Source organism: Octodon degus, unplaced genomic scaffold (assembly GCF_000260255.1).
Source record: "Octodon degus isolate 3935 unplaced genomic scaffold, OctDeg1.0 scaffold00289, whole genome shotgun sequence".
In the NCBI taxonomy this organism is placed as follows: domain Eukaryota; kingdom Metazoa; phylum Chordata; class Mammalia; order Rodentia; family Octodontidae; genus Octodon; species Octodon degus.
Window position 1 is genome coordinate 380,709 of NW_004524865.1, and position 23,902 is coordinate 404,610.

Here is a 23,902-nt window from a genome sequence, read left to right on the forward strand (position 1 = left end):
CCGGCCCGCCCTCGCGGAAGTCGGCCCCGCGGCCCTGCAGCGCTCCCGCGCCTGCCGAGCGACCCTCTGGCGGGTGAGCTCGGGCGGTAAGGCGGACAGCGCGAGGCCGGGCGCCGCCGGCTCCGCGGCGGAAAAGCCCTTCCCTCCCGCACCGACTCCGTGTGGATCGGGAAGATTGCGTTAGAAACCCCAACTTCTTCTCCCTGTAGTCATTTTTAGTGTTTTCTACAAGTAGTAATTCACTACTGTGTGCGCCGCTGGATTCCAAGATGGTGTGAAGTGGGGCGGGATTCATTTCTTTAGGTGTTGGGGTGAACTGAGGTATACCAGAGCCAGAAATTTTTATTCTTATCCGTGAGAATCAACAGGAAATTTATTTTTCTTTCGATGCTCACTGATTAAAAGTAATTATATAGTAAACACTGCAATAAGCAAGAGGGAATAAGTATCATTAAAATCTAATTTAAGAATTACAGTGGACTTTAAAAGTTGTGTTTCTTGAATAGAATAGGGTTCTTAAAAGAAAACTGAAAGTAAAAGGAAATAAGCGTAGGAGGAAAAGCCTTGAAAATTTTTTCAGGTGTGAATTTCTACCTGAATTACAACAGAGAGGATCTATTAGTTAAATAGCTCAAGTAATTTATCTTTATTCCTATAAGTCTCCAGTGTATGATTCTCATTTTATCACAAAATCTGGACTAATAAGACAAATTAGATCTTCAGTTAATGCAGTAAGTTTTTATAACTGGATGGTAGGTGCAAAGTATGTCATTTGTGTATTATTTAATGTTCATTAAATCATTGACTTCAATTTTTTTCACTCAGTTCATTAGTAAAACACAACTATTATTGTTACTCTAAGTGCAACTCAACTTTAAACTGTTCACAGGGAACAGCAGAATGTACTGTGAAATATAATTACCAAAGAGGTTAGTGATAACAAGTAATTATTACAAAAGCACACTTTTAAATCCCACCAGGTCACAATGCTCGTGTCTCTTTATTTTATCATTTAAAAAGACTGTAAGGGGAGCCCTGCACAGGGACATGAGTGGTCTCTCAACAGGGGTGGGGGTGAATATAGGATCAAGACCTCCCGCTTCTGAGTCTAGCACAGGTGACAATGCCAGGGCCTTTCCAGTTCCTCTAAATCTGTGACTTGAAACAAGCTTCCCAATTGTAATCTCAGTTTCTACTTTTTTTTTTTTTAACTTACATGTTTTTATTTTATTTTATTTTTTTAATTATTTATTTATTTATTACATTTATTTATTGTGTGTGTGTGTGGCCAGCTCAGCCCCAGGGGGCGGGGCTGGCTGGCATGTGGTGCTGAAGGATCGAACCGCGGTCCTTGTGCTTTGCCAAGCTTGTTCCAAGTAGCTGCTTTAGACCACTGAGCCATCTCTCCAGCCCCATCAGTTTCTACTTTTGTAAAAGAGGAGTGTCTAGGTTTTAATGTTAACTATGTCAAATAGTTATGACACTTATAAAATAAGCAACATCACCTGGAACCTGGTCCATATTGATTATTATGATCACATTAAGCTTCTTTGAAAATATTATGTCCTTTAACAATAATTCGTTAAGGTAATTATCACGTTATGGGGGAAATAGAGGCTTTTACTATATATGTAATTTTCTCAAAATCACACAGTTGCTACTGAACAGTAGCATTGGAATTTGTTCAGACTTAGGACTCTGGAACTCCAGAATATGAGCTGTTAACCACTAAATTAAAAATAATGAGAATAACAATAATATGGCACAACTTTGGTGTAGCGATAACAGTGTTTAAACATACATTTGAAATCGCCATGCGTGGCTGAATTCCAAACCCTGCTTGGCTGCAGAGGTGTCCTCTTCTCACCTGTCCACCATCCAAACCTCTCAGCAACTTGGTCCTTAGGGGAAACTTTGGCCCCACCTACACTCTGTGTGGCTGTGATATGTACCTGTGATTCTTCCTTGTTAGACTCTTGCTCAGATGTCTCCTTCGTGAGCAAGTGAGGACATTATGGTCAGCCATGGGAAAAGAAAGGATCAGATTCATTCTAACTGGGTGCATGCACAGACTGATTCTGGTGCCAGTTCCCATAACTTTCTAAAAAGCAAAAACCCATTCAAGGTAGACAAGTGTTGTTCTTTGCAAGCACAAGATAGATACACTTGCAAAAAAAGTGGAGATGGCAGAGTTATAATGAAAATTTTTCCTCTTAACAAGGACAAATGAACATAATTTTGAACTTCTTGTTGATTATAGGCAGAAAGACCCTTACTGATGGCCTCTGCATTCTCCTTTACAAATAGAACCACATCTGCCACATTTTCAGAGGAAGAAAAAGACTGAGATTTCAGATGATTTACCCAAATAGATGAAATCAAAAGTCAAGTCGTGAGTTGGAATTGATGTCTCTCAATAGTCCTGTTTGATTTCTATAATGGTGGATGGCATACTGTGCTTGAGAGGAAGGTGCTGTGCCACAGAACTATATCTGTAGACCTTAGTCCTGTTTGATTTCTAATATTAAGCTTCTTTCCTCCTTCTAAGACAAGGCAAGGGAGAAACCTACACTCCAGAAAACTCAGGGAAATCAGAGTGGGCTATTGGGTGTAGCTTTCTAACTTCCAGTATTTCAGATATGTCTTCAGTATTTTAAACATCCTTGGGGGCCTAGAGACAGCTGCAAAGTAAACAAAAATCAACACCCTCCAATGCAGTCACCCCTTCCCTTTACCTTTCTATTACTACAGTATTTTTCTATCCTTATAGTTCAAATACTATCTGCCACACAGTCAAACTTTACTTGTACTGGTTCAAATAATGTAAAGATTCAAGTTCTTCCCAGAACCTCAGATTGTAATATTCTATCACACATGCGTATTTTACACATTCAGTCAGTTGAGACGAGATCATAATGGAATAGGGTAGACCTGCAAGCCAGTAAGATCGATGTTTGATAGGAGGAGAAGACGTGTGGTTATAGACACACTGGAGATTGTGTAGGGAGCGAGCACCACCAGGGCAGTGCTCAGAGCAACATTTGTCTGAAAACAAAGGAGCAGAAAGATGGCTGCCAACCCCAGAAGCAAGGCAGAGGTGAGTGCCGGCCAACACCCAATTTTATACTGCTTGCATCTATAATTGTGCCATGATTTCTGTTGTCTTAAGCCGCCCAGTCCATGGTACTCTCTTGTGGCGGCACTAAGAAGCTAATCCAGTACCCCTAGGCTGCCCACCCACATGAGCACTCTCTTCAGGGAATTCATTGCCAACTCCTCTGAGGCAGAGCTTCTCTTGGAAGAGTTTTGCTTTACCAAGATGTCTGCCCAGGAGAGCACCATGTGATACATGTTGTTCTGAAACAATTGTTAATAGTGCCACCTTTCATCTCAAAATTGTCCCTGCTCAGAAAACAAAGTCTACCTTCACATTATTTTCCCCCTAAAGTGTTAAATAGCACTCAGAAACTTATATTCAGTGCCCCTTAATAGGGGGATGTCCCTCCTCCTTCACCACAGCCTGCAGCTCCTTTACACCTCCCTTTGCTAAGTCAAAGCTGTATAACTCCATTTCCAGGCCTGCACCTTAACGCATGCTTTTCTGTGTAATCAGAATTTCCTTCCTTCTCACTCTCCACCTCTGGTTATTGCTGTGTGTTGAAAAATCCACCTTAATTTAAATTTCAAGTGTTCTTCATCATGTATGATGTAATGTTATCTCAGAACGTCTACTTGAGTTCAACGTATTTTAGAATATACCTCACACTTTGCCCTGAGTTTCAGTATTTTTTATCTTTCCACTTCTGAATGCAAACATATCTTCTTATTCACTGTCATATTTTGTGTAGTCTCTTAAACCATAGTTTCTCACTCATTATGTACTCAAGACATGAAAAGAATTTGTTGAATGGGAAGGAGAAACTGGGATGAGGAAAAAGACAAAAGAAAAAAGGGGAAAAGATATTTATGTATAATGAAGGATAGTTTGGAGAATTGTACTGCTGATTTCTGCTGGTCTTTTGAAAGGAACAGTTCATGCTTAATTTTTTTTTCTTTTCTTTCTTTTTAATTTCTTACAACTTATGTTGTTGTAATTTTTTTAAACCAATTTTGCAGGTTTATATTTGGTAACCTAAACAACTAATTGGGAGATAACATCATGCAATACAGCAACCGTTGTTGAATTCCTATTACTTTACTTAGTGAAATTTTGTAAAATTTCTTAAGTTTTTTTTTTTAATCAATCTTTTTTTTTTTTTTTTTTTTTTTTTTTTTTTTGCGGAACCAGGGATTGACCTCAGACCCTTGCACTTGTGCACTTGCCAGGGAAGTGCTTAGTGCACTGAACCATCTCCCTGGCCCTGTTTTATATTCTTTAAAAAATAAAAAATTAAATAATAATAATGAACATAAATGGGCTATAAATAAATACTGGTATTCTATTCCTCTTTTACATACTCAAGACTATCCCAGTGAAAAGTGGATTCTCATTCTGTTTTGTAGATTTACTTCAAGATATAGGGATGGAAGCTTTGTCCTTTGGTAAGCAACAAATACCAACTTTCCAGAGCCTAAACATTGAGTACAGTGGCTGTGCTATTTTGTTTAGCAGCTATATTCTGCAAAGTGAAAACACTCCTTCTGGAGTCAAAGGACTGACAGCCAGCTTTCAAAGAAACAAGCTCAGTGAATTTTAAGAATCTGACAAAAACTATGTGGGACTGAGTGGGTATATGTGTGGTTTCTCAGGAAGGCACCAATTCAGCAAAACACTGTTCCTATCTGAGTCTGTTGTAAATCTGGCTCAGTTTTACATTATACTCTACCTCAGATTAAAGATTCTAAGTTGTAGCTGACTAAAAAGCAGATTAAAGATTCCAATTTGTAGAAAATTGAAAGAAGCATTTCACTCTTACCTGTTCTGTCTGCTTCCAGCGTTCAAGGACCTTTCCCACTGCTTAGGTCATCTTTCATGGTGTAAAGCAATCCTATTCATTCAATGCAAAAATCTAGCAAATACTCATCAGTATGAAAGAGTTGATGATATGTACTTGTCACTTCTGGAAACTTGGGAGGTATATCATACACTGGAGAATAACATCTTCTGCAGGTCCTTCCTATTACTAATCATCTACATGATAATTCTTCTCTACAAAAGCAGAGAACCCTGTAGCTCAGGGTAGGTGTTCAATTACCATCCTCTCTCTGCATGCTAGTGAGGTTGCTAGTTAGGCAGAATCTCAGTTCTTCAGGCTGCTCTACTGCACTAGAAGAAAATTCCTCAGGAAGAATAATAAGTGGCCCAATCAGAGATACTAAGACACTTAGGCTTGAGTCTGTAGGAAGAAACAGTCAGAATGGCTTAGGAGGCAGGGCCAAACCTTTTAGACACTAGTGCCCAAACCCCACTTATTTATTTATTTATTTATTTATTTATTTATTTTTCTGGATCAGTCCAACTTATTTATTGCAAAGTGCTAACATTGCAACTAAACCTAAACACTAAGGTTTCAGTTTAGAACAATCAAGTCATTAGCATCTTCTGTCTTAAAACACACACACACACACACACACACACACACACACACACACACACATGCTGTAGGCATGCCATCACTGATTTAGAGCATGTGAGAGACTCAGCTAAGTGAATACTGACTCAAGACCACTTTCCATGCTAAGGAGGGAAATAAAAATAGAGGTCAGAGAAAAGTAAAAAGTTGAAAAATGAAATTTCCCTTTGAGGACCCCACTATAAATATTGTGTTAGGTACTCAAGTGGGCTTGATTGTCTCCCCACAAGGGGATAAAATGTTGGTGATTATCTCCCATACTTGTGAATGTGACCTTATTTGGAAATCAGGTCTATACAAATGTAATCAAATTAGAATGAGGGCATAATTGATTAAGATGAGACCTGATCCACTGACTGGTTCCTGAGGAAAATTGGGGCCAAGAGAAACAGGGAAAATGATGAAAGTAGAGGTTTTAGAGATGGGGCTGAGGAGCTTCAAAAATTACAGGCAACCACCAGAAGCAGAAGCCAGAAGCAAGGGAGCAGTCTTCCCTTACGTTTTCCGTGGCAGTCTTGGCCTGCCATCACCTTGACTTCAGATTTCTTACCTCCAAAAGTATGGGAGAATAACTTTCTGCTATTTTAAGCTATTCAGTTTATGGAAACAAGTACTACAGTGAGAGAATACTCACCAGTTTTAGAACTCATCAAACCTAATACTCATTGCATTTTGATGGGAAAGGTGGTTTAGTACTGGTGCTTTCTCAGGACTTATCACACTTGCTGGGACTTGCATGAGTGACACTACCATCCCACATCACTCATCCTTCCTTCCTAGCCCCTTGGGGCCCCTTTCTCCCAAGGACACAGAGGTCAGAGGTTGCTGCATCAGGGTCACAGTAACTCAAAATCAGTGTAGAACCCACATATTCACTATTGCTGTCTTGCCTTTTTACATGTTTTAAGAGCTAACAATGGGTCACAAGAAAGTTTCAGAATGATACCACTAAGCCTAAAATGCTTATCTTAGCTCCAGAAAAGACTAATATTTACCTAGTTCAATGTGAAAGTTCTGAGCAACTTTAAGAAATTGTTAGGGGCTGGCCAAATAACTCAGTGGATTAAAGCACCTGCAAGCAGGTACAGGGGCTGGGGGTTCAATCCCCAGGCTTGTCATGCCAGCTCCACCCCTGGGGCACGCTGAGACTGCAATTGAGACTGGGCATGGTGGCTCACATTTGTAATCCCAGCTTTTGGGATTACAATTACTATGAGTCCAATCTAGTAGTGAGACCCTGAACACCCTGTAGACCCTTCCCTAAAATACAAAAAAAATTATTGCTAGTTATTATACACTATAGAATACATTTTGCTCTTTAAAAAATTTTTTTTAAAAGAAAATCAAGTACCTTATCTATCCATGTAAGCACCAAATTGGATGTAGATCCCACTATAGGGGAGGTACAGTGAGCAGAAATTATGCGAATAGGTAAGATTTGTTCTTCTAGAACATTTGTTTTAAAGGCTATAACATGATGAAAAAATAAAACAAAACAAAAAACAGAGAATGGGTATCAGAAGATTGGAAGTAATGAGAAGAGCTTAGGTGTGAGATAATGGTGATTCGAATTAGAATAGTAATGATGTAAAGTGAGTGGATTTGGTTAAAGTCAAACAGATGAGTCCAACAAATTTAAGGGCAGAACAAATGACTGATGATCATAAAACATATGAAGTTTTACTTTCTTTCTTTCTATTTTTTTTTTTTTTTTTTGGTGGAACCAGGGATTGAACTCAGGCCCTTGTGCTTGCCAGGAAAGCACTTATTCTACTGAGCCATTTCCCCAGCCCCAAAGTTTTGTGGGGCTTCTTCATATATACCCTCTTTTTTTAATCCAAGCAATTTTTCTGACTCACTTTTGACCAGTAGAACACATGGAGTCATGGAGTAACAATCTTTATGATTTCTGCAGTTGAGTCATTAAAGAAGTATAATTTATGCTTTATTTGCTTGAACACTCTTTCTGGAGTTCTGAGTCTGTGTGTGAGAGGTCCAAATTGGCTGAGAGTGCCATGTTGTGAAGAAGCTCAAACAGCATATCAAAACACAAATACATACACTCACACATTTGACATTTCAGGTCTAAACAGTGAGTGTAGAACATACTTGGAGGTGGGATTCTTTGCAGGGTTACCGGCCTCTGGTCCTTTCTTTTGAGCTATTGCTTCTGTCTTCAGTTACTTCTGCTTTTGACTCTCATGTTTGTGATCCCAGATGAGTCATAGTACCTTTGTCTAACGAGCAGACTTTAATGGGCCTGACTTGAATAATAAATATTCAGGGAATTGTAGGCCTCCCATCCAAGTACTAACCAGGCTCCGTTGCTTAGCTTCTGGATCGGAAGTGACTGAGTGCATTCAAGGTGGTACAACTGTAGACAAATGTAGTTCTCTGACTAATGGAGGTTCTGTGTCCTTTCATGTCTGCAAAGTCAAGCAGAGAACAGTCTCCTCAAACAGCCAAAAGCAAATTTTCCTTGTAAGACCAAAAGGAACTTTCATTTCACTCCCTGAAATTTGACAATTTGAGTCCACAGAAGAAACTGACAAAAACAGAATAACAGGAGAGAAGGCATATCGATTTAACCTTCACACTCATGAGAGTAACAAAGTGAAACTCAAGAAAAAGACGATTGAAGCTCATATATTTATTTCTTAGGGGAGAGGTTAGTGAAGACTAAGCTATATTATGAGAATACAGTAATTTTTTAGGGGAGATGAAGAATCCAAAGAAGAGAGGCTGGGGAGATCACTCAGTAGAATAAGCGCTTGCCTGGCAAGTACAAGGGTCTGAGTTCAATCCCCGGTTCTGCCAAAAAAAAAAAAAAAAAAATTCCAAAGAACAGAAAATAACCTTGGACAAAATTCACCTGGGCTGTGAGTATGGTGTCTATTCTAGTTTTTCTAAATCTTCTAGAGGATTTGGACTTTATATAGATAGGAGAACTACAGAATTTATTAATTCTGCTTTCCAGAGAAAATCCCCTGGAAAGCAGAATTAATAAATATTCTAGTTACTAAAATTGTTAATTTGTGGTATAAACTAACTTTCTATTGTCTACGTCAGGCTTTATGTTTTACATGAGCCAATTACTACAAAAATCTTCCAGTTTACAAAGTAGAAGCCAAATCCCAAGTTTTACACCCTGTAATAACTGGAGCAATAATTGGCCCTGTGTTCACATAAAACATACATGTATCTATTTACTTTTTCCTTGACAATTATTATAATTAAAATAAGAAAAATTAAATTTCTAATTAACAAAATAAGAAAAAGTCTATATCCTCTTACACTCTACCTTTTATACTGTGGTAAACACTCAAGACAAAATAATGGTTAATATTAGTGATAATTTTGCATGCCTGTATCTGGTAATCTGAGCAACTACTTTAAAGGTAACAATGTGCTTTATAGTAACCACTGTTATTTTCCTATCATCTTGTTTTGAAATTCTGTATTATTTTTGTTGTTTTTTCTCTCTTTAAAATAAAAAAATTGGAGACAATTCATCATTATTCCTCTTTTAATTTTTGCTCCTTCCCTGTTCAATATGCTTGTAACATATTCCAGACTTTTCCATCTCCTAGTAAAATGGATGCTAACTTATGGTATATTAAAAAAAAAGTTGTGTATATATTCATGGCAACTCTGCAAATGTGTATCCTTCATTATAGGACCTACTTTTAATACAGAGGTTGCAATTGGGACTGTAGGACCACTCCCCTCCACTCATATGAACCTGGCAATACCTCAGGGCCAATCCCTCTAACCTTTGTCCTGAGGCCTACTAGCTGTAGGCAGATAAGAATAACAAAAACCTCTGGAAAATTCCAAAGGCTGGAATCAGGACACATGCATGCCAGATTCTCTGGCATGACTTGCTGCAACCTTTGTTCACTTGGAGCTTATTAAAGACTCATGCATATGGACTGAATCTCATACATCAATTATGACAGAATTCATTATGGGAAAGGGCATGCCCAGCAGACACAGCTGACGTGACTCAGCGCCCTGTCCACGCCTTTGTCAGTCATGCTCTGGAAAACTCAATGTGAGGCAGCCCAGATGCAGCCCAACAGTTTAAATTCTTAAACCAATCATCTTCAGCACTCATGCTGTTTTCCTTTCTTCCCTTTTGGGCCTACTGACTCTGATATGCTAACTAAATTTCATTAATCTTTGCTGCTTTTTCCTTACTATCACATGCCACATTCAATTCTGTGTTCATAAGGCAAAAGAACTAGAAAACCACTGCGGATCTGATCAACCATGGTAACACTTTTACAAATTAATGCAAGGTCAAGTTCTGCCTTAAAGTTCAGTGTTTTGTTGATAACAACCCTATTTTCCTATGTCTCCTTTAGGTCAATCAGGATGAAACATCTGGTCCCTGGATAATTCAGGCCAGCTCCATGGCCCCTGTAGGTGTGAAATAGTTGTTAAAAAAAAAAAAAAAAAAAAAAAGAATTTTTAAATTTTATACAACCCCTAACAATAAGGGATTAATGCCTCAGGTTGGATTTGGCTTGGTGAGGCAGGATAGAAGAAATATAGATAAAAAATAAGGAAAATTATAATATTAAAATTATATATTTTAAGAAAAGCTACAGTCCCAGAACACAAAAGTTATACAAGATTTTCCCCCTTTCAGGAAAAATTCCTCATTGTGCTTGCTATAGACAATAAGCCTAAAAGCTAGGCTCTAGACCTGTGTCTTTCACTTGTAAATCATGCTCCCTCTTGCCAACCACCTTCCTCAAGCTGTAGTCTATTAAAAGCACAGTGCATTTCAGCTTAGACACATTAAAATAGCTCCACAGACACTAGAATGCACACCCTAGATAACCCATCTCAGGGAATATCCCCAGCTCCCCATAAATATAACCACCTTAGTGCCACAGGATGCCTCTCTCCCTCCTGAGAGCATGAATGCACTTTATTTCTTTGAATGTACACTTTTAAAATTCTGCCTAATAAATCCATATATATATATATATATATATATATATATATATTTTAAAATTTTATGTATTTGGTACAGAGTCTCAATATGCAGCTTGGACTCATAGTGATCCTCCTGTTTTAGCCTCTCCAGAGCTGGGTTTACAGGTATGTGCCGCCATATTGGGCTTTGGTGGCCAGCTCGGTTCACCCGGGGCAGGGTCAGCATGGCATGTAGTGCCAGGGATTGAACCTGGGTCCTTGTACTTGCCTAGGCAGGTGCTTAGAGCACTGAGCTATCTCCATGGCCTGTCCTTTATACTCTTAAAAAAAGAAGAAAAAAAACACCTAGAATTGAGCAGGAGTGAAAAAGATTTTATTCAGGAACTGTTATAATAAATGGAAAAGAGACTGCAGTATAGAACTGGGTTCAACTCCAGACAAAAGATAGATAAGTGAAGATTTATAGCCAAGGATTGGGTATGACCAGTGGATGGGAAATTACTAAGCAACATCAAGGGCCTCTGATTAAATCACAGTGTAGAGTGGGAAATCCTGATACCTTTCTTCATTTATTTATTAAAATAAATCCTGGCTGACATTCTGATAGCAAAAGACATTTTAACAAGTGAAAAAGCTCAGCAAATTTACTTCACTAAATTTCACATGACATGGAAACTTCAGAAATGAAGATCCAAAGACCCAGAGAAAACTACTTTTATGCTTGAGTTTGATTATGAATAGATAGGTTAATAGGAATGTGATTGGACAGAGGCATCTAGCAAATGGACTGTGGTGGGGGGAACGCAGCACACCTCTGTCTAGATTTGTCTTGGTTTCTCTGTATAGTAGTCCTCTCTCATCCTGATACATAAGGCTGGATCCTCTGGAATGAGGATTTTTCACAGGGTAAAGGAGAAGGAAGAGAGTGACCTTTCCAGACTTTATGGCTTGCTTCAGGGAATAGAAGTTCTAGTTTCTATGACTCACTTTTGGGAAGAAGAATTTATTTTCTGAGAAATACTGTCTTTGAAACTCTCTCACACAAAGACATTCAGTTCAAAGTACTCAGCATGTCCAAGTGTCATACTTAGGATTATTTTGTCCTGAGTCCAACAACAGGATCTTGCTGAAGGCAGGGCAGAGTGATCACACACCACCTGAGGGATGATAAAGTGGAGGAATTTGATCAGATATACAAGGCTATTTCTAAAACGACAGGAGTCTTGCTAAATTTAGCTAATTCATGTCAGCAGGAATCCAGAACATACAATCAGCACTATAACCTTTGGGTCTTAGAGGCTTAGCATTAGATTGGGGCATGCTTCATAGTAGACAGGTCTTATGGCACTGCCGAAGGGGTTAAATGATTACATAGTGTATAATCATTAAAGTGGGTTTATTGAAAATATTCAGTATCTGCCAGCTATCATTATTTCTCTTTCATGATCATTTTCATGATTGTAGTCATATGATTACTTACATGATTATTCGTTAAACATGTTTCTCTCCTGAGATTTTAAAATTCAAGAAGACAATGATTTCTGCATTTATCACTTTACCTTCAATGCTAGCAGTGCTGGTAACATGGTAGTAGAGGTAGCACCAATTTATTCAGCAAGTTTTTGAATCAATGAGAGATTTAATGATGCCTTTTGTCTTTTTTTTTTTTTTGCCTTTTGTCTTTTAAGACGTGTATGTCAAAACAGTAATTACACGAGACCAAATGGATGGTAGAAATGGAAAGACTGACAATAAATTTGTTTCACAGCATTTTTATTTCTTTTCACAAAGTTCCCAGATGTGCTTAGAAAATTCATTGCCAACTTGTGGATTAGGATCTGGATGAATGATTTATTTGAAGACCATACATGGAACTAATTAGATCACAGTCACTGAATTTGCCAAACTTTTGAGTTGCTCCTAATTTAGTCATTTTCAAATAAACTTTACAACACATGTTTGAAAATAAGATATCTTTTCCTTACTTATCTGAAAGCATGTTTAAATCCCATGCCAAAAGACTTTAGGTTTGGGCCTAGAAGTAAGATTAGAAACAAAATATATTTAAGATTAACAACTTTTTAAAGTCCTAATTTCTAATGTTAAAGGAAACGAGAAACTGACAGCAGTTCAAAATGTGCTGCTGTCACTTGGGTGTCTACAGCAAAACATTGTACAAGTAGTTGCTTATAAATGGCAGAGTTTATAGTCTTCACACTTCCAGCAGCTGCAAATCCAAGAGTATGATGCTGCTCAATTCAGTAGTTGGTGAGGGACAACTTTCTGGATGTTGGAGATCTGTCTTCAAGATGCATCATGCGGTGAACATGTTGTAGACCTTAGGTATTTACTGCACACTCCTCAACCAAAAGACTCAAGGGGCTGAAATTAGTGGAAGGAGATAGTTTCATCCAAAGCCAACCTCAAAGAAAGTGGGACTTCTTGCTTCTAATTTCTATCTAGGGGGACTCAAATTTGAAGTGCTTTTCCAGAAGAAAAAAGGGGTACAAGAAATCCCCAAACTTGGCAATCTTCTTTAGACAGTATTTTCTCTCTCTTCAGCTTTGCAGCTCTTCTATTTGATCAGACCTGGACCTTGACCTCCTGGGACATCATCTAAATTTTCTTTTCAGACATACACATTACTTTTCTACCAGTCAATTCATATGAGGTAAGGAAAGAGTGCCTCTCTAGAACTCAGAATACCATATAAAAAGAAAGAGTTGTTAAAGGATTAAGAAAAAAGTTTAGGAAGGAAACATTCTGTTAAAAACCCCTTTGTCTTGCGAGGAGCTCAATAACAGGAGTGAAGGACCTCCCTGAGGGCTCTCATGAGATCATGAGAGCTCTTTTACAACCAAATCATCTCCAGAAGGTTGAGCTTCCTAAAATCACCATGTTGAGAATTAGAATTTCAACTTATAAATTGGCGGGGGAGGGTATTAGTATTCATACCAGAACAAGTGGTGAAAGCTGTTTTATTTAAGAACTAGTCCAATATGAAGAAAGAGACCTAAACTATAACTGGGTTCAATTCCAGATACATTATGATCTATGAGGACTCATCTGTGGTGCGGGACAGCACTGGGAGATGGAAAATTACTGTGAGGAGGCATCAGGTGCCCAGAATTTTTGCTGAAGGCAGGCTGGGGTGGCCAGACCTCACTGAGGATGGTACAGGATGAGGCATCTGATCACAGGTCAAGGGTGGTCAGATATAAGCGCTGGCATTCTCTACAATCAACTTAGCAGCATCCTCATGGAAAGTGGGCTTTATTAGTCTGATAGGGATGGGTCCAAGTTGAGAAAAATATGTAGAGGACCAGAAATCAAATTTAGGTACGGAGAGAGGTTGGCTTTTTTTTGTTTTTGCATTTTTTTGTATTTTTAGGACAGGGTCTGCAGGGCCTATGGGGGGGTCTCACTGCGTAGATTGGACTCACAGTGACCTTTCTGTTTACAGCCTCCCAAGTGCTGGGATTATAGGTGCGCACCACCATGCCCAGTCTCAATTGCAGTCTCAGCGTGCCCTGAGGGTGGGGCCAGCACAGCAGGCCCAGGGGATCAAATCCTACCCCCTGAGTCTGCTTACAGGTGCTTTAATCCACTGAGCTATTTGGCTGGTCCAGGGAGAAAGTTCTTGTTGCTTACAAAATCTTTTTTCCCCCTTCACCATCCCCACCCTCCCCAGGATATTAACCAAAAGTTAAAAATTGTTAGAATTACACAAATAAAGAAACACATTTTTTTCTTCAACCCTCACAGGTTCTTAGTTGAAATCACCCCATGACAAAAGATATTAACCAGAGAAAGGTGTTAATCAATATGCATGTTTCAAAAATACATGAGTGACAACAAAGTAACGAAATAGCCTTGAATTCCAAGAAGTATCTTCAACAAAGAAACATCAATTTTTAAAGAAATGACAGAACAAAGGAAAACACTTTGAGTCTATATGGGTGGCAAATGGGAGAAGAAAACAAAAATAAGTCAACAACAACAACAGGAACAACAAAATGTTGACACATAGAAGCTGGAAAGCTAGCTTATTAAGGCAAAGTCTCTGCTCTGGGCTCACGGGACTGCCACCTTCTTTGCAGTGCTCCGCCTGGTAGAAGGAGAATGATATTTTTGGTCTACAAGTCTGTGTCCTGCTTGTAGACAAGTAGAGGGAAGGCACAGAACACTCCTATACCTAATTTTTCCTAATTTCCTTCAGCTTAAGATCCTTTTTATTTAAGAATGGAACATTCTGGTCTCTGGCATTATAAACTATTACTTCAGGGTAGATGCCTTACAACTTATCATTCAAATACATAAACAAAACTAGTGGCAGATTTTTGAAATATCTTAAATGTGATGAAATCCAGGTTCATCTATTAGAGAAAAACTACCATTAAGGGGAAGACTTTGAAACTGAAATATGCAGTACTATAGCACTTGGTGTATAACCCTGGGCAAATTTGTAGGATAGAAATAGAGAAGCATTGGGCTGCCAATCAGTGATTATTAAGGCACTTAGATTAAGAATATAGGGGCTGGGGAGATAGCTCAGTGGCAAACGTGCCTGCCGAGCAAGCACAAGGTCCTGAGTTCAATCCCCGTACCAAAAAGAATTTTATTTTATTTTATTTATTTATTTATTTATTTATTTATTTATTTTGCAGAAACGGGGATTAAACTCAGGCCCTTATGCTTGCCATGGAAGTGCTTATTCCACTGAGCCATCTCCCCCACCCCTACCAAAAATAATTTTAAAAATTAAAAAAAATATAATCTTTATAGAACTAATTTCATTGCCATCTCTTAACAGCATACATATTTCAAAATTGTGAGATTTATGTTAAAGGGAAGTATGGGTCATTGTGTGTCATTGCCTAACAATCATAAACATGTCTCTGGAATGAGAAGTGTAAGTCTCCCATCCTGTCACAGGTTGATGGTGGCCAAATGACTTGAGCTCAAAAGGTGCTCTTCGGAAAGTAGTGCTGCACAGGTGTCTCCAGGGAGAAACTCTCCTGCCAGAACTCATTTTGATATTCCTTTGGCTCAGAGCTTTGGCTGAGACTGGAAGCCAGAGATGTTAAGCACCCCTGCATTAATAGTGCTAGACTGTCGGTGCCAGACTGGCAGAAGGGTTGCTCTCAGACCTGTGTTGCCTGAGGCAGCTCACCCACCCAGCTTCAGAGTACATGCGAGAGGAAGCTGTGTGCCCTGTAGCCCAGCGAGGGGGAGACAGAGTCACTTTCCCCTCCGTGTGAGCCAAGTGACAAGAAACATCTGGGAAAACAAACAGGAGCTTGATCTGGGCCTTGGAGCTTGTGTGGTACAAGACTTGGTGTCAGACTGTCTTTGTCCCGGTAGTTCTTTTCCAATGGTCCCTCCCCAAATCTGTGACAGTCCTTTAAAATAAAATCTTTCTTCACTAAGTCTGAGTTTGTCTTCACTTGTCAGGATTTGCAGAAGCCAAGTGAGAAGGAATCAGTGCAAGGTTGGGTCAGTTGGTGGAAACTTTGGGTCAGTTTTGGGGAACACTCCCTGGTAGAGAGGTGAGAGAACACAGAAGGCTTGGCATGGGGTGATGTCCCCAAAGGACTAGAAAAATCAGCACACACAGGGAATCAGGTCAACAGTGTCAGGTTATAGCTGTCTTGAAAACTTTAGTACTAGAGAAGAAAAAACATTTTATGTTGAATGGCAATTCTGAAGCTTTTTGTTTTGTTCTTTTTTGTTTGTTTTGTTTTTTGAGACAAGGTCTCACTATGTAGTCCTGGCTGGCCTTGAGCTTGCTTATATAGCTCAAGCTGTCCTCAGACTCACCAGCAGTCTTCCCTCCTCAGCTTCCCAATGCTGGAATTTCAGGCATGTGCCACCACACCTGGCTCAATTCTGAGTTTTGATATGACATTTGACTGGACAGTTTTGAAATCTAAAGATGAGTAGAAAATTTTTATTAACTGACAGGGCCTGAAAAAGGGAAGATCTAATTATAAATCTCTTTTAGGAAATAGAACATTTATTCCTCAGAATATCTTTGATGGCACAGTGTTAGAAAAGTACAATGTTTTGTTGTCAACAAATGCCTATGGACCTACAGGAATTCCATAGTACCACACATTGTCAACTATTTTCTTTTTGACTAAAATGAGGAAAAGAGAAAAGTGAGTGTTATACCTTGTAGCTAATGTCTTCCTCAAAGCTTCATGGCCTCACAGGTAGAACTTCTCAGAGGTAGCTGTGAAGAAGAAATAGGTGTATTTTACAGGGCTGTCCTCTGTCCAACAGATTGGATCACAGTAGTTTCTCCTGCGTGGGACGCATTCCCAATCCCTGCTCCAGCCCAAGCCACACTTTGATAGACTTACAGGGGGGATTCACAGTTCTCTAAACCCACAAGTTCTGCGGCTGCTTCTGCTCTTTCTCCCTTGCCTCTGCTCCCTAATTTGTGGTGCCTGTCCCCAACCCATCTTCTTAGGCTAGACTCCCTACCCACTTGAGGAGGGCCAGATGGCTACAGTTAGAAATCTGGCATTTTTTAATAACTGCTTTTGTTTGTGCTCATTTTTTCCCACCACAAACTTAATTAAGACCTTTGTGACACTCCCTTCAGGGCTCAAAAGTTGCAGAGTGTGAGCATCTCTGAACCAGGCTAGCCAAGTGAAAGGTCATTCTCCACCCTTCTGGAATGTACTCTTGGTTCTTTAGCCATCTGAAAAAGTCTGGTGTCCTGCTTTCCACAACAGTTGGATCTAGCATGTGTGGTGCTGGGACTGAGGATGTGATCCTGGGATTTATTCACGTGTAATGCTAAGATTAAAGGTGTGAGTGATCTGCCCCACCCCAAGGGCAGGTAGCTGGCTAACACTACATAAGAGACAGAGGGTTGCTGTGGTCATTGCTTGTTGTTGCTGTTTTAATGTATTTAGGACAGGGTCCAGAGGGTCTCACTACTCAGATCGAACTCGTAGTGATTCTCCTGTTTACAGCCTCCCAAGTGCTGGGATTATAGGTACACACTACCACGTCCAGTCTCAGTCACCATCTCAGTGTGCCCCAGGGGCAGGGCTGGCATACCAGGGATTGAACCCCAGCTGTTGTGCTTTGCCTAAGCAGGTGCTTTAGTTCACTGAGCTATCTGGCCAGCCTGTCACTGCTTATTTACTGTCACTTGCTGCTAGCTGTGTGCTGCCTTCAGCCTGCCATTACGTGTTTCTCCTCTGTGATGCCCTTCTGCCACACCACCCTGCCTTGCAGCCAGCTGACTATGGCATGAAATCTCTACAAACTGTAAGCTAAACTTTTCCTCCTTTAACTTTAAGTGTTATGTATTTTTTCTGAGCAACAAGAAAAAGTAACTAAGACAGTTGAGTACACTAATTATAATTATGTAAAACAATTTCTGTTGTTAACTAAATATACTTTGAATATCTGCTTTACATTAGGCATTGGAGGGATACAGCCAGTTGTCTTGGTCACTGTGGGAGATGGCTATGATGACTAATTTTATGTATCAACATAGGCAAGAGGTGCAAATGTGTTCCCCTTTGTTTGTTGTATTTTGGTAAGCATTTATAGGGTCTCACTATACAGATTGGACTCGTAGTGATCTGGGTTGTTCAGCCTCCCAAGAGCTGGGATTACAGGGGTGTGCCACCATGCCCAGCCTCAATCGCTGACTCAGCGTGCCCTGGGGGTAGGGCCAGCACAGCATTCTGGGGGATCAAACCCCCAGCCCCTGTGTCTGCCTGAACAGCACTTTAATGCTCTGAGCTATCTGGCCGGCCCTCTGTGAGGCTGTTTCTTCCTAATGTGAACATTTGAATTGGCAGACTGAGTAAAATATGTTGCTCTTCTTAACATGAGTAGGTATTGTACCTCTAAAATCTTGTTAACTGGATTATGAAACTCCTATGAAGGTGATTGGTTCATCAAGGCCTAGTACTTCTCAGTGGATTAATCTATTGATGTTCATAGCTACATATGATGTCATCAGGTGGGTCCAGGTAGAAGAGATGGGTTGCTGAGATCACACATTTGGAGGCACAGCCCTCCCTCTGCGCTCTGTTTCCCAGCTTTACTTTACTGTGTTCTCCTTGATGCTCTTGTGTTGGAGCCAATCGGGAACTGAAACCATGAACCCAAATGAAACCTTCTTTAAGTAACAGCTATCAAGTACTTCGTCCCAGCAATGAGAAAGGCGAGCAATGCAAGCAACATACAATCAATCTGAAGAGCAAAAACTTGAGAAAGAGGAAATTATTGATGCCTGATTCCTTGAACTAGTACATGGGAGTTTTTTTTTTCTGTTTTCATATTTGGAACAAAGCTGTAAAGTAGGTTCATTGAGAGTTGTGAGCCCATAAAACTAGACCATATACCACCCAATCAGGTGTGTCTCTGGGCTTTGGGTTTGGATTGGAACATTATCACCTTCCTGGGTCTCCAGATGTCCACTAGAACTTGGGATGTTATGACTTCCATAACTATAATAAATAACAAACCAGAAAGACCCAGGTACATTGCTTCTAAATTTATGACTCGAAAAAACTGAGATAATGCATGTTCATTGTTTTAATCCAGTAACTTTTAGAGTGATTTATCATGCAATGGTAGATAACTAATACATTTCATTCTATAGGTGAAGAAGTTATGTCACTGAGGGGTTAAATAATTTGACTAGTATCCTCCAGCTATAACTCAAATTGAAAAACCAGTTTTAACTCACATTGTCTATGTTAGCACAATTTTTAAATTACACACCATACCTCTGTACTTAAAGAAGGTGATGTGTGATATTTAACAAGAGGAATGCACTGAGTTTTCAACTGGCTCATAAGTACATGAGCTCCATTTATAATGTTTTATTTTAATCATTATTTTTCAGATTTTTAAATAGAGTACATTCGTTAGAGCATAAGTTTAGTATATTCTTTACTATAATAAAAATTATCTCAGGCTGGACCCTTTATAAACAAAGGAGGTTTATTTGTAGCTCATAGTTTTGGAGGCTGAAAGTTGAAGATCAGGTCCATTGCTGGGGGCCACGGTAGACATCACTGCAACTGCAGGAGCATGAGTGGGAGTGACCACGTGATTAGACCAGAAGCTGGAGAGATTAGGAGCCAAGTTTGCTCTTTTCATGACATCTGGCTCTGGTGGGAGCCAGGGTCCCACCAGATAACTGCATTGGTCTTTCCTGGGGGTTGCACCACCAATGACGTAACCACCTTCCCAAGGTCACACCTCTTACAGGGACTATCCTATCACCACCTTGACACGGGATTATCAGGGACTTCTGCAGTGAGTCCCTAGTTTCCTGCAAGGTGTTAGGGAGCATGGTGAAAAAAAAAAAAGAGCGAGAGACAAATAGCAACATAATGGGGATCTGGGATGGCCAGGGAACAAAAGGCCACGAGACAGCTGGAATCTTGGCATTTATTGATCACATTTCATTGAGGAAAATGGTGAGAGGATTACATGTACTAGATAAGTAGACAGGCAGGCAAGACCTATCAAGGAGGGAATGAAAAGTCTTGTGAAAGGAATAGAATAGCCAGATCCAGGTCATGGTAAACAAGTAACCTGTTTTGTACTCAGTTTGGGGAAGGAATTTTCTCTGGCATCACACAGGCCTCAGCAGAGATATGATCTTATATCTTAACCCCACAGTCTCACAGCCACATTTTCTGACTCAACTGTGGCCATTAGTAAGGAGCAATGCTAGCCCAACACGCCACCCACTTGCTTCCATGAAGAAATGTGCACGGCCTCCGCCAGACTCACTATTCAGACCAAAAGCCAATTGAGGGAAGTCACATATATAAAACCTGCGCTGCTCTCAAGTAAACACAGTCATGTTGGTTCTGGGGGAGGCAGTGTGGCAACCCTCCATAGGAACCAAGCTTCCAGCATGTGGCCCTTGGGTATCAAACTCAAAGCATAGCCAAACCATAGTAAACAACTTTAGTTCACAGCACAACTGAGCAATTTTTAATGTCTCATCCCTAAATTTTATGACAGAGTTCAGAGCTGTATGGTAAGGGAGACACAAGGGCCAGGAGTTCAATCCCCAGGACTGCCGTGCCGGCCCCACTCCCAGGGTATGTTGAGACAGGATTCAGACTGGGCTTGGTGGCATGTGCCTGTAAGGCCAGCACTTGGGAGGCAGTAAACAGGAGGATCACTACAAGTCTAATCTACACAGTGAGACCCTGTAGACCCTGTAGACCCAGTTGACCCTGTCCTTAAAAAAAAAAGAAAAAGAACTGTATGGTAAATTTAACTTTTATCTTCAAATTAGTGACTATTGGGGACATGGTTCAGTGGAATATGAGCTTCCCTGGCAAGCACAGGGGACTGAGTTCAATCCCTGGTTCTGCCAAAAAAAAAGATTTTTGCAACATATAAACGCTAAATTGGCAGCCATTTAGTAAAAGACTTTGTTTTACTATCTGAAGAAGTAAATAAATGTCTATTAGTAAATACCTTTTAGCATATTGCATCTTCATTGGCATAGAGTGCATATGTCATCGTAATAGCAAAATAACATTTACTAAACATTGTCACTGAGCAACTTTGACTGTGGTCTTCTAGAGTAGTTTCACATTTTTTTCTTAAAAATATAGCTGCATCTGAATAATTTCAGGAAAAATCTGGCAACTTTAGGATTTAGCTTGGAAAGATAAGGTCAGAAGGAGGGAAATCTGGAGCACTATTAAGGAAACAGCCATGGGAGTCACAGCTTCTGACACTGACTATTTTCAGGTTCAGTTTCATCTGACAACTATTCTGTGGGGGACTGTGAGAAACGACTGTCCTCCAATCACTTTACTCTCCTTCTCAGGACTGCCTGACTGGATTCCTGATTGGTCACCAATGAAAATGTATCTCTCACTTGAGTTGCTGATAGGTATTGGCTGGCAGCTAGATAAATCTGCTATTCCTGATAAATGCTTCGAGTACAGTTAGTCTTTTTTGTTGCTTGGTGCAGAGAAATAGATTCAGGTTTTGAAAGGTAAGCAGTAGATCTGATTTATGCATAGAAGTTGGGAAACCAGACGAAGATAAATCTGAACAAAAAAATTCGTACCTTGATTAAGGCAAGGCATTCCTGGGAGGAAGGTCATGGTGTCCTCAACAGTTCTATTTTTACTCTGTCATATCAACACATATGAAAGCTTTCAATTTCCAGCACCATGCAAAACATGGAAAAAATTTTGCCTTAATTTTAAAGCCATAGCACAGACATAGAACATAAGACATTTTCTGTGAGATAAAATAAATTACTGTTGTATTTTGGGTAATGTCACTACTCCTTGATTATTGTACACTTTAGTGTAACTTGTTATTGTACAAGAGGATGTGGGAATATATAAATTAATGAAAAAATGCAAAAATTAATTACTAGAAATACAAGTTTAAGTTAAATATTAGTTTCAGAAATAATATGATTAACTATTTTAATGTTAATGTTCCCTACCTAAAATACCCACGGTGTCAGACTATTTTGGTTGAATTATTTTATTTTATTTATTTATTTTTTAAATTAATTTTATTGAGAAACAAATAGCAATGAGACAGTTTCAAAACAGGTTAGTAGGACAGTTACAATAATTAATACATTGCATATTGTTGTTTTTGTAGTAGTTATTCATAGTACAAGATGCAGACATGATATCCTGTCCAAAAACTATTAGTATAAATATTTCTTCTCATTGAATGAAGAGAAAGTAGCTGTATATCTATCCTATTTTGTATATACAGATACAAAATGGTCCTTCATTTATATCCCCTTTTTTTGTTTAGTTTTCTCAGAGGTGGGTATTCCATTGTCATTTCAACATTGTAGGTGTGTGAATTTAGCAAAATAATCCAATATAGTCTTATAGTCCATAAAAGTAGTGGGTTATCCATAGAACTGGCAATGTCAGAAGTTGTTGACTTGAGCCTTTTACAGCTCAGCATATTAATATGACTTTACTTTTTATAGCTCATTTTTATACTTTTCTGTTGGATGGTTAAGATCAAATTAAAGCAAGACCTATATAACAAGAAATGGAACTTTTATATGCGACAAGGTTAGTCAAATTCCCTCAATTTACCCTAAAACCCTGTACCGCAGTTTCTAGATCCTTTGTCAGTGTCAGCCATGTGGATGAGTCACGGCCATTGCTTGACCAGTTTGCTCTCTGTGAAAACCTGAGAGAATGTTTTCTCTCCATGTGACTCTTCTTAGGCACACTGTACATTGTCAATCTCTTTCCTCTGTGGCTCCATAATCTCCTTGATCAGAAAATTTGGGGCACCTCTGAGTTACAGGATGTTACAGTACGGGTTCTTTTATGTCCTGAGTCCTCACTGACATTGAATGGCTAGGGCCAAAATGTTGGCTATCCTAATAGCCATTCTTTTTCTCTAATTTTTGGTCTGCAAACTTAAGTTGTTAACCCTCCAGAAGAGAAGCGAGTGTAACCTCACTATCTGTCTGAATATCAAACATCTTAGACATAACATGGAACAGGTATTTTCCATCAAATATTGATAAACTTTAAATCTCTACAGAATATAAAGAAAAAATAAAAAATAAAAACATATTTTAAAAAATAAGGACAGTAAGATATTTAGGGCAATACCATCTCCATAAGGAAAGGACTGTTACCTGGCTCCTCACCCCTGGCATCTTGACTTGTGCAGAGCTATGTGCAGAGTCAGTGGCTGGAGATCAGGAGTCAGCCTTCTGCGCTCACTGTGGCTGCTGCAGGAGTGTTCAGGATCTCTGGAGTTTGCCTTAGAACCTTGCAGTCTGGGTCAACACACCACCAAGGCAGCAGCAAGCTTCCTGTCCCACACTGGGTGTGACAGTTGGCCCTCTTTTGGTGATAGAATAGAAATGTAATCTTCATATATCATTCTGGCTTTTTCTTCAATGACTTTTTTGTTCCACTCTTTCTTTAAATCTTCACAGGCAAGCCAGAAAAGCAGATTCTCTTCACTGTATTCTGTTCGGAGGAACTCCCGGAAAAGGTTTCTGCCTGCAGGGGCCTTCATCATCTTGTCGAAACTCTGAGACCAGGATAAGACTTCATCTGCAGTGGGGCTTTGGCTCTCCTCTAGGACCTGGATACTCTCCATTTTCGTGCTATGGATGGGTCTTCCTGCACTTTCCCCTCTTTTTTCATTCCTAACAGTGAGGCAGGAGGAGCTACAACAGCAGCACCGCAAAAGCAGCACGTGTTGTTGAGCCTCTGGTTTCCAGGAGCTTGGGACAGAGTGGGTGTGCCTTCATTTTGTGATTGCTTTTTTTTTTTTTTTTCGCATTTCAGCTACTTCAGGACCCAACTGGCCAGTCGCCTGGAGGTGTGTGCGGCGCACCAAGGGTCCGG

At 39.7% G+C, this 23,902-nt stretch overlaps 1 long non-coding RNA gene across 1 annotated transcript in view; it reads right to left on the bottom strand.

The window, feature by feature from the left end:
• Positions 1 to 11,552: 11,552 nt before the first annotated feature.
• Positions 11,553 to 23,902, bottom strand: part of LOC111814315 — a 34,644-nt gene continuing 22,294 nt past the window's right edge. Inside the window, exons 2-3 of the long non-coding RNA XR_002819335.1 lie at positions 16,695 to 16,755; positions 11,553 to 11,677 (exon numbers count right to left, since the gene is read on the bottom strand). This is a non-coding gene — a long non-coding RNA (uncharacterized LOC111814315). The remainder of the gene's footprint in view (positions 11,678 to 16,694; positions 16,756 to 23,902) is intronic.